The sequence below is a fragment of the Protopterus annectens genome, chromosome 14.part0 (genome assembly GCF_019279795.1).
Source record: "Protopterus annectens isolate FY-2018-M chromosome 14.part0, PAN1.0, whole genome shotgun sequence".
NCBI lineage: Eukaryota > Metazoa > Chordata > Ceratodontiformes > Protopteridae > Protopterus > Protopterus annectens.
In genome coordinates this window covers 695,544,497-695,562,832 of record NC_056748.1, presented here as the reverse complement: position 1 = coordinate 695,562,832, position 18,336 = coordinate 695,544,497, and the positions used below count along the sequence as shown (strand labels likewise).

Genomic DNA, 18,336 nt, shown 5'->3' with positions numbered 1-18,336 from the left:
CAGTTCTCAGAAGTTTGGCACAGACAATTGGGTGTGAGTGCAGAAGTCAGGTCAAATATCCAGGATTCCAGAATATTCATTATATTATTCAGGAGGAAAGGAATACAACTGCAGAAGCTATGGACATAATTATCAGCACTGTTATTGGATACAGTAACATTTGACATTCTGGGTACAGACTTTATGGACAGTATAATGAGTGCACAAGCTATGGACATTAAGATTTAATTCAGATATTGTTGACACCTACCGCCACTGTACATAATAAAACATTCTTAAACAAGCTACAGTGTATGCAGACTTTTATTCTGAAATGTACAAGATTTGGCACATAAAAGAGAAACTGGCACCTTTTTCAGCACAGTTCTGGGTAATTAAATAATAAAGACATTTGTTCCAGTCTCATTCCAGTATTCTAACGTTTTTATCACTTCTTACATAAGCTAAGGGACAATTTTAGAAGAGACTCAAATAACTTCTGCCTTAAATGAGCGATTACATTTTTATTGCTATATAAGATGCATGTGGTAGTGTATGTACTGATGAAGGATGCAGAGGAACTGATGGTCTAAGGTGAGGCAGTCTAGACTGACAGGGTATGAATGAAAAAAATTTAGAGGCTAGGCAGTTGTTAGTGAGCAGGAATACTGTTTTAAATGGCTCTGGAGTTGAGTTTTGAATTGTTTGTGGTTGCAGACAGGAATACTTGCTGTACTCATTCAAGTACCTTTTTAGGGGGGGTGCTGCTACACAACAATGTACACATCTAACTAGTTATACTTTATAAAGATTTTTAGTATTTTAATCACCTATTCAGAATCATTAACTTGAAATGAATGTGTAGTCTTGAGTGTGACACTGCAGTTCTCAAGTGTGTGTACAGATTTTAAATAGAATTATGGGGTACCGCTTGGAATTTTGTTAATCAAGTTAGTCCTGTTAAAGCTTATGCCCTACTTTCTGGGCAAATCCAAGGTGGTATTCATGCCAACTATGGAAGAGCTACCAGGGAATCTGGGAACTTCCACACATTTTTTGTCTGTCTGTATCCCAAACCATTATGTCTCAATTTTCTGTCTCCAAAATATGAAATACTACCTCTCCCAATTTGGGACAAATGGGCAACATTTGGAACACTAAAAAACAACTCCACCTTGAAAACTCACTGTATGATTAAATGAATTAGTATTATTTAATATCGTTTATCACAGATATTACTTAAAATATATCATCACAAATGTTGACCACAAAGCTTCTTCACTAAGAAAAGCAAAGGCCTAAATCAAAAAAACTATGCTGACAATCTCAAAACTGTGTCCCTATTCTCAGTATAAAACAGGGTACTGAGAGGAGACCTCTGTCTCACATATAGAACCTCAACAGACCCTATCTTGTCAGGCCTATTACATGTTCACAAGTCTAATGATGGCATAAACACCTACTCAAGGGAGCTGTCTCTTCCATACACAAATAGAACATGGAGGGACAGGCATATATCACACAGAATTCTGCTTCTATAGAACTGTCTTCTAACCACATAAAGCAAATTACTTCTCTTATCCTATTAAAACGATTTGGATGTCTGGATGGGTAGCCACAAATTCACCTCTGGTTTAGCACCATTGTTCTGACCATATCTGGATTACTTGCACACAAATTTGTAAGGGCTAGAAATTGCCATGGGAATGTAAGGCTAAGCTTTAAGATCATCACATATCAGTAGCCTAGTAAGTACCTACAAATCTATCCACAAGGAGTGTGTGATAGGCCCTTTCAATGTAGAACAGCATGAACCATGGACTTTTTAAACTCAAAGAAGGGAAGATTGTGAAGACTGACTCACCTCATTTGTCTCCCGGCGATAACTAAGAGCACTGGATTGTTGTAGTGTGTTTGCATACTGCTTAGAATGTTACCACAATTGGGTAGTTTGACAGCTGTGCATTGCTACCCTAATATTCTAAACTATCAGCACAGTAAAAAATGACTATCATGCTATCTGCCATACACGGGTCTATATTATAAACTCGAACGCTTACCTTATCGAATACCTAAACGTCAACCCGTCCTCATCGAACCGCATAAACACTGAACGCCCTAAACCACGAAATTCAAAAAGTCGAACTGTCATACTTGTCCCACCCCACCGCCCACTACATACTATCTACACAAACAAACTAAATAAACCACATACATGCACTAACCAAAACCCTACTTCTAACCCTAAACTAAACCCTACTTCTAACCCTACACTAAATCTTACATATACCACCATGTATACACTTAACTTAACCCGCGCCCTAACCCTAAGGTCCGTAACTATCACACACTTACCTTAAAAAGCTAAACCCAAACAAAATAAATAATCCACACACATACACTTAACAAAACCCTACACTAAATCTAACATACATTACCATCTATGCACTTACCTTAACCCGCACCCTAAGGTCTGCAACTATCACACACTTACCTTACGGAGCTATACCGCTGAAGACCAACCATGACGTTTCCGGTTTCGGTCTTCTGGACGATCAATGTTTTCGCAGTTTGATGAGGACGGGTCAACATTTAGGGATTTGATAAGGTAAGCATTCGACTTTACAATATAGACCCACCATATATACCCTTAAGTCAAGCACTTAATACTTCTCACCTCTTACACTGAACATAAAACTAACAAAGTTTTTACACCTATTTGATTTTACAGATCATCTATTGATTTTTGCATCTTTTTTACCTGGCTTCCTAAATTTTTGGGGGGGAGGGGTAGATTACTGGGGATTACAGTCAACCATGTCACACATTTGAGTTTCATATTACTTATTTAGAAAATGCATTTTGATGTAAACCCTGTGGTTGTATTTAATTTGCCATGTCCCAGATACTGCCTCATATTTCTACCTTCTCCCTCTTAATTTTTTATTTTGGTAAATTGCTGATGTGAGTCAGTAATGACAGCATATTAGAGTTTCAAATTTCTTTTGTTCAGAAAATGCATGTTGATAAAAAAAGTGCTGTTCCATCCTCACAACTGTCTCCCATTTTCAGGAACGTCCATTATTCTGACTCAGATTTTTAGCTGTCCCTGATTCTATTGAATTTTGTCTCCGACTGGGTAAGAACTATGCGTTCCATAAACTTTTAAGGGGTAACACCGGCGTGGTGTCTGCATTATGATTGCAGACTATGCAGGATCCGGTGTTCTCTATTACAGCAGTCCTCCTTTATAGATTCAAAGGTAAGTACTAGGCTAGCGGCCCTTGTGGGCATACCTCTCAACCTCTTAGCACAAAAAGGCTGGCCAAAGCCTGACAGAATGGGGGGAGGGGGGACAAAGGCCCCAGAATAGGGGCAAATTTTAAATATTGCTCTTATAACCTTAGAAAGTTGCTACAATAACATGATTTGTCTTTGCATGCATTATTCTGAAGGGTATGAAGTCTGAAACACAAATGTACATCATTATTTAGTGACTTCACTCCTCAGATCATCCCAGTGACTTGCTGGAAAATCACAAATTCTATGCAGGAACAGTCCAAAAATATTAGGAAAAAATCTGGACAGTTAAGAGGTATGCTTGTGGGCCATTTAAAGCCGTTTGTTCTCAAATTAACCTATCCCATTTGGTTAAAGATTATCTTTACCCATCCCATGATCTTGAATTATATACAGTACCACTAAGGAGAATAAATGGGGTCATACCATAGATAATTTGTGGGGACCCATGCTTGTCGATGTCCTGAGGATGGTTACATAACTGAGAGGACGGTTGCTCTCACAACGCTTAACAGAAAAATGTGATAAAAATCCTTTGGGAAACGTGCATCAACTGAAGCAATTGTCAAGTGACTCCTACACAATCACAGGTTCTTCATAATTAGATACATCTGAGACAGACTTGCCCCCAAATATTTACTTTTCTGCATGGTATGGAGTGAATCCAGTACTAATCCGAATGAACCGCAAATTCATAGGTAGGTACTAGGCTATCGGCCCTAGGGCCCATACAAGCCTAGCCAAAAAATGTACCCTGGCTTTTGCCACCCAAGAAATTTATTTTCCTGTGCCCCTGTCGAGCAGAGCCACAGAAGTGATCCCCGGGGTGAATTTCCCATCCAATCATCAAGATTATTCTTGAAGAGTGCTAATGAGGAGCTCTGTTTGACATAGATAGGTAGTCTGTTCCAGAGTAAGGGAAGTCTCTGGGACAGGAATCTATCTCTCCAGCATGTTCTGTTTATTGTGGTGACAAGGTTTAGGTCCCTAGAGCGTGTAGCTTGGAGGGATTGGGATTTCTTTAAGTGGAGCATGCCCAACAACTCTGGGTTTGACATAGCTTTGTATGTTAGGCAGAGGTCGCCCCTGAGTAGGCGATATGCGATGGAGTAAAGCTGTAGTTTTTTTAGACGGTCTGCATAGGGCATCTGTTTGAGGCCAGTAATCCTCTTTGTGAGGTATTTCTGTGGACTCTCCAGTTGTTGTAGATGTCTTGTGAGGTACACACCAAAAGGGGCGTTGTACTCTATAATGGGTCTAATGAGTGATGAGTAGAGGGGAACAATGACCTCTTTTTTTTCTTGCTGAGAAAAATTTTGTGATGAGGTGAGCCACATAGAAGGATTTCTTGACCACTGGCGCGATGTGATTATCAAAGGAGAGACTACTGTCCACCTATGTCCCAAGGTCTCATCACATTTTCGGCATTAAGTAGACTACCAGCTATGTGGTAGTTCATGGGTACAGAGTTTTTACCAAAGGGGATGACAATACACTTTTTGGCATTGAGCTTCAGGCCATGGCTTTGACACCAGGTATCTGTCTCAGTGAGGCCCTTTTGTAGTTTGTCCACAACGTTAGGAGTTTCGATTATGGCTCCTAGTTTGCAGTCATCTGCAAACTTTGTTAGCCAAAGACCTTCTGTGTTGGCCCGCACTTCAGAGAAGTAGATACCAAACAGGAGAGGACCCAGGACTGAACCCTGTGGTACTCCACTTGTCACTGGTCTGATGTCAGATTTGGAATCCGCTACTTTCACAGTGTGGGTTCTGTCCGTGAGCAAATTGGCAACTCATCTTGTGACATAGGGATTTATACCTAGTTTAATGAGCTTATCTATAATTCCAGAGTGGGGGATGGTGTCAAAAGCCTTGGCGAGATCTAGATAAGCTGTGTGAAGCATTTTACCCTCATCTATGGCTTTGGTGACTGCTTCAAAGAAGTCAATCAGGTTTAGGAGACATAATCTGCCTTTTACAAATCCAAACTGGGTAGGGTCCAGAGTTTGGAGATTACCAATGTCTTTGTTTATGAGTTCCACGATGATACGTTCCATGGCCTTGCAGACCAGGCTCGTCAGGCTAATGGGGTGGTAGTTCCCGGGGTCCGTCGTGGCTCCCCCTTTGTGGAGTGGGATAACCGTCGCAGTGCGCCATTCAGTGGTTACAAAGCCTGAGGTGAGGCAATTATTGAACATGGTACTTAGGTGGGGTGCCAGTTCATTCTGTAGTTCGTGTAGAACGCAGCCTGGGATATTGTCAGGTCCCATGGATGCTGTGTTCTTGGCTTTGGAGAGTGTGTTTTTTTACCTGTGCAGCCGTGATTATAGGAACTTTGCATTCTTCTGGTATAGAGATGGGCCCTCTAGGGGGTGAGAGGGGGGTAAAGTTAGCACTGAACCTATCTGCTAGGATGTTGGCAATATCAGTTGGTTCTGTATATTTAGTGCCATTGTGCTGTATCTCAGAGCAGATCTGAGTGTTCCCATTTAGATTCTTGACATAGCTATAGAATGCTTTGTGGTTGTCTTTAGAGTCAATGGCAATTTTGTTTTCGTAACTAGCATTGGAGGATTTTATGAGGGATCTCAGCTTCTTACTGAGGTTGACCAGGGAGTTCCTCCAGTCATGGGATTTTACTCTTTTTTGCAACAGTTTCTTTCTTCTGTTGTAGAGTTTGTTTATGGCAGAGGACCACCAGATTGGCTTCCATACATATTCTCATTATGAAATCTCATTCCTCTCAGCTGTCCAGATTTTTGCTCCTTATTTATTATTTTTGCCTGTTCGTCATAAAATTTTGATTTTCTGACAAATCACTGTGAAAATAATGGCAAACATTTTAGTTTAAGACTGTATACCCTTTCGAAAATGCATGCTAACACAAATCCTGTTTACTCTATAAACTAAGTTTGTAAGAGTAATAATTAAAACTTACTATTTTGGGGTCTTTCTTGCAGATTTAAGTCTTGCGTAACTCTCAACTTCAGTATCATCTTTTTATTACAACACGAATACACCAGATGCGCAGTAGCACGGACCTCCAAACCCCGCCCAACATCCTGCGCATGACGTTAATTGTTAGTGTACGTCTGAATAAACATGAGAAGACCCCCCCCCCCTCAACAAACTTTAATATCAAAGCAGTTTTTTGTAGTCCGTGCAAAATTGTTGAATCTGCGCGCTGCTGTAACTGTATAGTATATATTTTGCAATTACTTAATTGTTCAACCAAGTTTCTGAGTAGGACCTGAATGCAATACATAAGGAAGGAGCATAAGCACTTGTAGTTCTTAGTAGAAAACAGCAGACGCTACTTCTGTGACGTGGCATGCACAGTGCTTAACATAAGAGAGAGTATACATCATATAAGCAGCTTCTGTAGCCACTGAGTCCACACCTGCTTTAGCAACTTTCTCACAGCACTGCTAACTTGGAGCTGGTGTATTTAGGTAGTGGTAGTGTGCACATGGGTGGGGGGTGCAGGGGGGCCTATCCTTGCAAAAGTTATTGTTACGAAACATGGGGAGGGGTGCTGGGGCCTGCTACCCTGCCAAACTGAGTACTATACAAAACTATAGCGAAGAAACTTACTTTGGTGAAGTAACTTTTTCTTACATTGTGTAATAAAAGGACAAAAAAAGAATAACTCCCCCACAATGACCTTTTTTTTTTCAGAATGGCACACTACCATCATACAATGATATTCAGGATGTCACTTGTAAACCTGCACGGCTTGTCAATCAGCATGACTGCCATGTCACGTCACACGGGTTTGCACTGTCAATTAAGTGGGCAAGCCCATTCTGCGCTTTCTTTTTTTTTTTTTCCATAATAAATTTTTATTGAAATATATTTTCCAAAAACATTACACCATTCTGCGCTTTCTAATACAAAGCCAACGTCTACACAAAAGGCTAAAATAATACCGGCACAAAGGCCAAAAAGGCGCTGCTTATATGATGCATTTTTTTTTATTTGCGTGTTTGCTCAACGTCATTTATTTGTGGCTATTTGGTATATTATATTACATTGCTACATTGGTGCTCGAATGACTAAATAAATATTCTATACTTACAACGGTCTAGTGAATATCTTAACTATTGTAACATATGGTATAAACAGAAATACCTGTTCAAGTCATAGGGTGACACTGAAATGGACCCTATGGGCTAACAGCTGCGCGATCATTGTGGACTTAACGCTTTCCAACTGTTGCCCTGATAACGGAAAAGTTCCGAATATTCATACCGATACTGCCTCCGCACAGCTAGAAGCGTGTTTGGAGCGGGATTTGCTACTGCGCATCCTGCGAGGTACTACACTGGTAGATTACCCCAAAAAGTAGGGACTCATTTTTAAATACTGCACTTATAAACTTAGAAAGTTGAGAAGAGTTTGTGTTCACATGCATTTTCTGAAGAATATGAAGTTTGAAATTCAAACGGCGGCCATTATTTAGTTACTCAAGTCCTCAGTGATTTGCCACAAATTGCCAGAAAATTAAAAATGTTATAAAAATAGACCAAAAGTATGGGGCGAAAATCTGAAATGAGAGGTGCACATCCAGTTCACTCGACGCAACATTTCAGCAGAAGCAAAATTAAACTTGTGAAATAACTGTGCAAAAAATGTAAACGTCCATACTATGCATCCTGTCTTAATCGCCCAAAACTCACGTGACACTAACGTTTGTGCTCAATCGTCCTGCCAAGCGTTTTACTGGAAAGGAGAAAAGGGTGCATTAAGACAACTGCAAATTATAACTAAATAGTAATACACGTTGAAGCTTCTCGTGTGTTATTTTTCACCATTTTCTTGTAATGGCCAGTGTTGCACTAGGAAAGCTAGCTCCAACTCCATGGGGGAGCGGGCTTTAAGGAATAAAGTGGGGGACTGTGTGTGTTGATAACACACCAGCGATGGCCGTTGAATTATGTATAATGCTGTCCTAGAATTTCCCCTCAAGTTTTACATGCGGTTGTTATTGTCAGCAGTATTATTTTCACTATACTTAACCCGTGTAATATTTAAGGGGTGCTGTACTCTCCACCCCTGTCGGTTCCTTTAAGTGGGCGCATCTAAAGGATCGTGACGTTAATGACAGCCAAGCCGTGAGTTGATTGACAGCTAAGAGTTGGAAGTACGCTTCTGAAGGTAGAGGTTGTATGGGGGTGGGGCACAGTCTATAGAATAATAAAATTTTAAAAAGTGTCTAAAGCACACACCCCCTCCAGGAGAAAAATAAAACAGGTGTGGAAAAAATCCTGCTAGCTTCGAAAAGAGACATAAATGTTATCAGCAATAAACAATACATTATTCCTTCCAAAACGGATGAAGTGTCCTATCTAACGAAGTAAACAATGGTTGATACTTTTGTATAGTATCCTGCCAAGTAAACAAATCGTTAAGTTTCTCTGTGGTATTTCCACTCTAGACTAGTGACTGTGGTCTGTGGGGATACAGTTAGTCTAATTTGACAACCTACCGCAACTCTCAAGCATTCCGATATTTACAAAAATAGGGTTGCCACCTTTTCAAATGCCCAAAGTGGGACAATTGTGGTACAAACATCAGATTTTGCAGGCCAAAACATACCCACGGCCAGGACAAGGGACAGAACTTCACTTTTTGCCTAAATAAAAGCTTATTCTTGTAGCATGTAGTTGCTTATTCTGTTTATTATAACATTTAGGTGTTTCAGATACAGAATAACTGTTTTACGCAACTATTACATAAATATAGAAAATAATTTTGCCCTAATATCTCAGGACATTTGCCATTTTTACAAGTTTTTTGCAGGACACAACTGCCCAAGGAGAGTGGACTGTCCCTCGGAAAGTGGGACAGGTGGTAACCGTACGAATAACACAACTAAACTAAAAGGTGAAATTTACATATTGTAGTATGTTAAGAATTGTCGTGAATGTATTACTAGAGCAGAAATTGGGAAAGGGGGCTAGCGTCCTTTGGCACAACAAAGGGGATGGGCCGAAGCGCAACGTAAAGACCAGTGGGTGTGCGTGTCGGTACGTATTGCTATGGATTTCTTTTTACAATGTACAAACTTTAAAACAGATGTATCGTTATGGGCATGTTTAAACGTAAACATAAACCGGCAATTTGGCAAAGAGAACTTAGTTGCCGATACTGAAATTACGAAATGTTACGGTTGGTCCACATACACGCGCATGATGGTGTACTTAAAAAAAAACAATTGCCATTTTGTAACTTAACTTAAATACGCAGGTATCACTTTTGAGCATATCACCATACCCCCTCAACCTCCCATCTCCAAAACGAGGAACACTAGCCCTGCCCTCAATGTGGAACAGTGGAACACATACTAATAACTTACTAACAATTTCAACGAGGAAGGTCATATGATGGCTAAATGTTCCTAAAACTGGATATGTGACAGACCCTTTCAATATACAACTTCGAGGAACATGAACTTTTTAAGACGCCGACTAAGGTTCAGTCCTTGTAATGACATACACTTGAGAGGCATCCTTTTGTACAGAGGTCACTTCTCTTTCTTTCACCTACTCAGCTACTCCACCGGGTTTGATAGTGACAGGGGGAGCGTCTGTAATGACAGGCGCCTTTGCTCCAAGTGGTAGGCGGAGTTTGGTTATAGCGCAAGCGCAATGCATTTTACAGGTGATGCTGCGTTATATTTGCCCCGTGTCTGCATATTATTTTCCCATAATTCTCAGTACTGAAAAAGTAGGGGGGGACGCACTAATTTAAGGCTGCAGACCGGCACGCATCCAAAAGGAGTAAGTTATGCAATTCAACCCAATTTTTTTCACTTCGGGTCACGTATCCTTTCGCTTCCGATCTATAAGCACCTTAAATACTGTTAAGCATTCACTTTTCAAAGTCACCTACAGGGGGGTGTACATTTCATTTTGTAGTCACAACGTTTTAGTGCTACCACTCTTTGACATCTCTCACTAAAAAATGACACGCTCTCAAAATGCTGCCCCCAGCACTAAATAAATTTAAGTAGCATTTTCAGTTGTTCTCCTTAAAATTATTTAAAATATATGTTTTTTTTTTCAGATTAGCGATAATGCAGCTTTTGTTAAATGTATCCATTTAGACGGCTGTAGACATTATAGGACCTAAAAAAAGCTATGTCGATATTATGCTCAGAAAAAAAAATGTACTCAGGAGAGTATAAAGAGTAAGCCTGTTTATACTCTTGGTCACAGATGTACTGAGTCGCATAAACAAGTGTTCCATGGCATAGCTTTTAATCTTCAATCTCCAGAACACGGAACAGGCAAAAAACACAGCATAGCATCAAACAACGTACTAAGAAAACTTCTGTTAAACTCACATCATGCTTAAAATGTGTTAGTTCACACTTATGAAATTTTATTTTGATGATTTAATACAATTCAGTATCCTTTATCATTGGTATCAGTTAAAAAAAATAAAACGTGGACTTCATAAAATAAGGGAGTTTCTTGTAGTTAACGCTGTTCCATGGTAATATATATCTGCGCATACACGTCTCTCAACTGTTTATAGATTTCTGCCTCGTATGTGGTCGGATCATAGGTTCATACTAGGCTATCTGCCCTAGGGCATTTATAAGCCTTGCCAGAGTGTGTTTGGCTTTCGCCACCCATTTTAAATTAATTTTGCTATGCCCTTTTTCGAGGTTAGTATACTGTGCCTCTGTCTAACAGTGACACAGAAGTGATACCGGGGGTAAACCTACGATCTCCCATCCACTCATCAAGATTCCTCTTGAAGAGAGTCAATGAGGGACTCTGCCTAACCTGGACTGGGATTTTATTCCAGAGTGAAGGGAGCCTCTGGCTTATGAATCTGTCCCTCCAGCATGTCCTATTTATTTCAGTGCTGAGGTTCAAGTCTCTCGAGCGCGTAGCTCGATGGGATTTGGATTTTCTGAGGTCCAGCATGTCCATTAATTCCGGGTTGGACATGGCTTTATACGTCAGGCACAGATTGCCTCTGAGCAGGCGGTATGCCACTGAGTAGAGCTGGAGTTTCTTTAACCGGGCAGCATATGGCATCTGTTTGAGCCCTTTGATCCTCTTGGTGAGGTACTTTTGGGGTCTTTCCAGTTGTTGCAGGTGTCTGGTAAGGAACATCCCAAAAGGGGCATTGTACTCAATTATGGGCCTGATGAGGGATGAGTAAAGAGGCACGATGACCTCCCCTGATCTAGATGTGAATCCCTTCATGATTAGGTGGGCTATATAAAATGTTTTTCTAACCACTTTGGCCACGTGGTTGTCAAATGAGAGATTGCTATCAACTTGGGTCCCCAGGTCCCTAATTAATTCTTCTGTACTTAATGGATTACCACCTATGTGGTAATTTGTGGGCACTTTGTTTTTGCCAAAGGGGATGACTATACACTTTTTGGCGTTTAGCTTGAGGCCATGGCTCTGGCACCAGTTGTCTGTTTCTATGAGGCCCTTTTGGAGGATGCTTGTGTCGGCTGGAGAGTTGATTATGGCACCCAGTTTGCAGTCATCTGCGAACTTGGTCAGCCACAGTCCTTCCGTGTTGGCCTTTACCTGCGAGAAATATATACCGAACAAGAGAGGTCCCAGGACTGAGCCTTGTGGGACGCCACTTGTAACTGGTTTGGAGTCTGACATGGCTCCAGCAATTCTAACCATGTGGGTTCTGTCCTTGAGCCAGTTTGCAACCCATCTAGTGACATAGGGGTTTATATTTAAGCTGGTGAGCTTATCTATAGTGCCCGAGTGGGGTATTGTATCAAAGGCTTTTGCGAGGTCCAGATAGGCTGTGTGGACCACCTTCCCCTCGTCAATGGCCCTGGTGACTGTTTCAAAGAAATCAACCAAGTTTAAGAGGCAGGATCTGCCCTTAACAAAGCCAAACTGGGTAGGATCCAGTGTCTGTAGGTCCCCAATATCTTTATTTATGAGGTCCATGATGATCCTTTCCATAGCTTTGCAGACCAAGCTAGTCAGGCTTATGGGGCGAAAGTTTCCAGGATCCGTCTTGGCACCACCTTTGTGGAGAGGGACCACTGTTGCTGTACGCCACTCTTTGGGTACATATCCTGTAGTAAGGCTGAGATTGAACAGTAGTTTTATGTTTGGGTTTAGCTCTTCTTGGAGTTCATGTAGGACGCAGCCCGGGACATCGTCTGGTCCCATTGATGCTGTGTTTTTTGCTTTGGAGAGGGCAGCTCTTACCTGAGCATCTGAGATGTCAGGGGGCAGCACTCTGCTGGGATAGATATTTGCCCTTTTGGTGGGGGGGGAGTTTGGGCTGAACCTGTCAGCTAGGATGTTGGCAATGTCTGTGGGTTCGGTGTATTTTTTGTCATTTTGGACTAATTCTGAGCATATCTGGGAATTCCCACCCAGGTTCCTAACATAACTAAAGAAAGCCTTGTGATTATCCTTAGTGTCCTGTGCAATTTTTCTCTCGAAGCTGGCCTTAGACGATTTTATGAGTGCCCATAGTTTTTTGCTAATACTGATCAGAGATGCCTTCCCTTTTTGGGATTTTGCTCTATCATGTAGTAGCTTCCTCCTTCTGTTGTATAGTTTGTTTATGGCTGGGGTCCACCAGACAGGACGTCTGCCTTTGGAGGATTGAGTCTTGGTTTTATTTGGGATTGCATGATCCATGCATTCCTGAAGGTGTTCATAGAATGCGTTTATAAAGGATTCTGCGGTCTGGGCCGTATTTTCCACAGGCTTGGGGGCTTTTAAGGATTCCACCTCGGTTTTGAGGAGTGTGAAATTTGCTTTAGAGAAGTTTTTCACTGTGGTTTTCAGGGCAGGGGGTGTAGTCGGGATGTGAATATCCAGTGAGATTAGTTTATGGTCTGATCTTACCAGTGAGGGATACACTTCTATTCTGGAGCACAGAGTCCCTATGTTAGTGATGATCAGGTCCAGTATGTTTTCCCCTCTTGTGGGAGTGGTAACAAGTTGTTCCATAGCATTTGAGTTTATAAATTCTAGGAACCTTTGGGCTAGGGTGTTGGAGCTAGAGTAATGCTCCCAGTCTATGTTTGGGTAGTTGAAGTCACCCAATATAATGGTGTTTGGAGAGACCTTCATATTTTCCAGTGTTCTCAGGAAGGCTGAGTGGGGTTCCTGGGTTTGGGAGGGTGGTCTGTAGCAGGCTATAAACTGGAAGGCAGTTTTACCCACTGTTAGTTGCACATGGCTAGTCATGGATCCTCATAAAATTTGTCTAAATATCCGGCTAAACAAGAAAGGAGGCGGCGTAGCTATAATATTTAAACAGCATCTAAACATCCAGATCTTAAAATCATCAGCTCCACAAATAGGCAATGAAGAAATAATATATACCAACCTCAAAATAAACTAAAACAAAACCATCAACATAATTGGATGCTACTTCCCACCTGGCCAAAACATCCCTCCACTAGAAAACATCCTCAGCTGGTCTACCCACCACCCCCCCCAAGAAACTATAATTTTAGGTGATTTCAATATTGACTGGCAATCCTGTTCTGGCAACCATCCAACCCATCATGTAAACCTTCCTGGCTTCACCCAACTAGTCCAGTCGCCAACCAGGATAAATAAAAACTCCAGCAAGCACACTAGTCTGGATTGGATACTAGTCAGTAAGAGCCCCCAGTCATATATAACAGGCTGCTTATCAGATAGCCTCAGTGATCACTCCCCAACATTCCTACTCAAAAAATACCTATACCAAGCTAAACCTGTCATCTACTGTCAAATACGTAAAAAACTAAACTTTAACCCACTCACATTCATCTCATCCCTCAAAGAATGTAACTGGCATCCTCTAAAGTACCTCAGTCTTGATGACACAGTTGATTTTTTTAAAACTACCTTCCTGAGCATCCTTAATTACCATGCCCCCATAAGACTTTCCAGAACCAAAGCACAACCTTCCCCATAGCTACAGAAAACCACTAAGTCAGAAATGAAAAAGAGGGATAAAGCCTGGGAGCACTGGCGCAAAACCAAACCCCCTCAACTAGACAGAAATTCCTAGAACTACACAATAGAGTCAAAAAGCTAATAAAACAGGACAAATTCCAATACTACCAGTCTGCCCTAGACTCCTCCCAACACAGCCCCAAACAATTCTGGTCCTCCATAAACTCCATCTTCCACCCAGGTAAAGTCAGTACCCCTCCTCCTAACATCCCTCACTCCTCAGAAAATATTGCTACCTCATTCAACACACACTTCACACAAACCATACTATCACTAGCTAAACAACACAACCCCCCTCCAACCCACACCTTCAACTAGTAATCTCCCCACTGCCTTCTCTTTTTCTCCTGTATCTACCTCCAACATAAAAAAACTCTTAACTAAACTTAAGCCCACCAAATTAGCAGCAGACAACCTCCCAAGAGAATACCTACAAATTGCAGCTGATGCTCTGGCCTACCCAGTATCCATCTTGATTAACTGATCTCTGTCACAAAGTTACGTTCTCACACTGTGGAAAGTATCACATATAATTCCCCTCCACAAAGGCGGACCCTCATAGATCTAACCAATTACCGCCCCATAGCTATTCTCTCTCCGCTCTCCAAAATACTAGAGAGATGCATACACTCTCAGGTCTCAGACTACCTCCTTACTAACAACCTCCTTTCCAATACTCAGCATGGTTTCCGATCAAACCATAGCACCACCACTGCCTTACTCTCCTTTACTAACACTATCCTTCAGCATAAAAACAATGGTTATCTCTCCTCTGCTACTTTCCTAGACCTATCTAAAGCATTTAACATGGTCTCACACAAACAACTCATCTCTGTCCTCAATAACCTATCCTTCTCTCAATCAGTCACCAACTGGTTTCAGAGTTACCAGTCTGGCCGCCAACAATCCATTGTATGGCAGAATGACATATCTCCCCAACTACCTGTCTCCGTAGGGGTTCCCCAAGGATCCATCCTTGGATCCCTACTCTTCTCTGTTTTCACCAATAATCTAGCCTCTGCCACCAAACATGGCACACTCATACAATACGCAGATGACTCAACCATCATCTGCTCAGCCCAGTCCCTACCCAAACTGCAAAAAGTCACACAGGAAGCCTTTTCCTCTGTTGAAACTTGGTTATCCGATGCCCAATTTATACTCAACCCAAACAAAACTAAACTACTCATCTTCCAACCCACCAAACATACTCAAAACAACTCTCACTTTAACATCACGGCAAAAGACAACACCACTATATACCCAACTGAACACACCAAATTGCTAGGAGTGGAAATAGACAATAAACTAAAATTTGACATTCACATATCCATGACCATAAAAAAAGTCCACAAAAACTATGAGCATTATACAGAAATAAGCAACGTCTCACCAAAGCAGCAAAGATTTCAATAGCAAATTCCCACCTTATCTCCACCCTACTTTATGCCTCTCCAATATATACTAACCTAAGGCAATGCAATCTAAACAAGCTAGAGACCTGCTACAACAAAATAGCCAAATTCGCTGCAGGGGCATCCTACCGTAGTCACCACTGTCTCTCAGTTGCTGAACTGGGCTGGCTTGAACTCCCTCACCTCCTTCAATGGTATCAACTCTCACTCACCCACAAACTAGTAAACCATCCACTAAATGTCCCATCCCTCCAGAATATAATCCAACCCTATCACACCACCAGACCACTAAGATCCAGCAACAAAAATCACTAAAGCCAATAACTCTGCTGGTGAAGCATTATTCTCTTGCACCATACCCAAATTATGGAACTCCCTCCCACCCACAATTACCTCCGTACCATCATGCACCAACTTCAAAACTTTACTAAAAGTGCACCTAAAAATATGCTGGCTATGCCCTTGCAACTCCCACTCTAATATCACCCACCCCATCCAACCACTACCTTTCTTTCCACTCCACTAACTACCTTGATTATAGCAAGCTCAGATGCTCATAAGCCTAGTACTTATTATACAGCAGGAACTTCTTATTGTAACATTTGTTAATGTCTGTTATGTACTTCACAGATAAAGATTCTAGTTGTTTACTGATGTACTATGTTCTTCATTTGTAAATATGTTGTAAGTAATTGCTATGTTAAATTGCTAATTGCTATGTAATCCAATGTAACTACTGTCTATTTTAACTGTGGAGCTTTTCTCCCTGGGCCTCCGCTGAAAATGGACCTATGTCCAGTCGGACACTCCCGGTCAGCAAATGTAAATAAACAAAAATAAAAAATAAATAATAAAATAAATACATTTGTGTTTTTCTGGCAAATCACTGAGAATTTTATTCATTAAATAATGCCATCCAGTTGAGTTTCAGACTTCATATCCTTCATAAAATGCATAATAACACAAACCCTGTTATTCTAGCAATTTTCTAAGTTTATAAGTGCACCATTTAAAATGCCCTGATTTTTACAGCCACCCCAGTTATTTTAAGCTTTGTCCAGATTTCTCGCATTAAGAAGGGCGATATTTACTTCAGGGCCTCAAATTGAGTGACAACCCAGTCTGCATATGTAATAAGTAATCGCGCGTGCATACATGATGTGAGAATATTAACGTAAATTAAATGTACATACTACTTCCAAAACACAAAAGGTTAATGCACTATAAACCCTTACTGTAGACGATAGAAGCAGAAACATAAAGTGAATATTTCAAGCAACATCCAGCAAGATGGGCAAACTGTAGCACTAGAAGGATACAATATGAACTATTTTTTTGCTGCTTTTGCCGTTTGCCCATCTGGCTGGATGTCACTAGAAATATTCACTTTATGTTTATTTAATGTTTATAATTAAGTTTAGTATAAAAAAGTTTTAATTTGCCTTCAAGTAATCACTCGTGCTAACGCTATAAAAGTATGCATCAGTATGTGCCTAACTATGCATACATGATGTGAGAATATTAAAGTAAACAAAAGGTTAATGCACTATAAACCCCTTACTGTAGATGATAGAAGCACAAACAGGGTCATATACCACCCCAGTTTGTAACAGCCTGCTTCTTGGAGCATGTCACATCGATAATTGCAGCCTCACACAGGCTTATATACCAAAAACAAAGTATCACACCTTAACTTTAACCTCATGTAACCTTTAATGTAATGTAAAGTGTAACATTAACAGTTCACCCTGACAGTAGCCGAATATAGTTAATATAGTACGTTATTTTCTTATAAAATGTAATATTGTAATATTGGGAATTACTGATGTTGGTAAAGTTTTACTGTTTTATTTATTGTTATACTACATGTCAGTGTGCTTGTTTTCTTTTTTTTGACATCCAATGGTACATTCGGAGGGAATGCATATTCATGAATGACATATCACGGGGGTGGGTTTTGGGCGGGGCTTGCTACTGCGCATCTGGTGAGGCCCTCAAGTAAAATATCGCCTTAAGAAGTTGAGAAGTATGCGGGCGCATATGTCTTATTGAACTTAAACTTAAGCACTGTGTGTTACAAGTATAATGCCGAATGTATTTATTACTGTTGATTTTTCACTCAGCCGTAGCAATTAAAACAATACTTTTATGGTAGAGAAAGTTTCCCTGGTAACAGTGCGCATGCGTCTTTACTTGTCTTCCCCTGTAAGTAATGGACTTGTGGGTCAAATAATGTATCAGTGTGTAGCGTTTATAGCGTAAAGGTGCTTGAGTAAAGTACTGTTTTTTTATAAGGAAAAAATATTCCAGAGAATTTGCGTTTATAGCACTGCACTTTATGATTTTAACTCAGCTAAGCTCCTCGTGGTGTCCTGCAGAGTACTACAAGCAGCAGAGAGACAGAGGGAGACTTTCAACTGATTTAAGTATTTTTTTTTGCATTTTTCTCCTGCAACTGCTAGTTTTCGCCTAAAACGCAATCTACTGGCATTTATGTACTCTAAAAAGCTATTTTTTTGCTGAAATACTTGCTTTTTGCTATTTGCACTTTCAAAGTAATTTAAAGTCATTTTCTGTGTTAAAAGCATCTGTTTAACTGTTGTAGGCTACACATTCAAGTGTGCTAGCCTGTTTAAAGCATTTAAAGTGTTTTTGTGTAGTGTACTGTTG

General features: G+C 40.7%; 1 long non-coding RNA gene across 5 annotated transcripts in view; it reads right to left on the bottom strand.

Moving 5' to 3' along the window:
- LOC122789180 overlaps positions 1–18,336 on the bottom strand; it is a 584,349-nt gene that overhangs the window by 164,518 nt on the left and 401,495 nt on the right. The window contains exon 1 of one of the 5 annotated variants that reach the window (XR_006362780.1): positions 7,958–8,137. The exons of 1 other annotated variant lie outside the window; for it this stretch is intronic. This is a non-coding gene — a long non-coding RNA (uncharacterized LOC122789180). Of the gene's footprint in view, positions 1–6,216; positions 6,303–7,409; positions 7,531–7,957; positions 8,138–18,336 lie in introns of those variants that run through there. 3 more of the 5 variants (XR_006362779.1, XR_006362786.1, XR_006362785.1) reach the window with 3 other exon arrangements.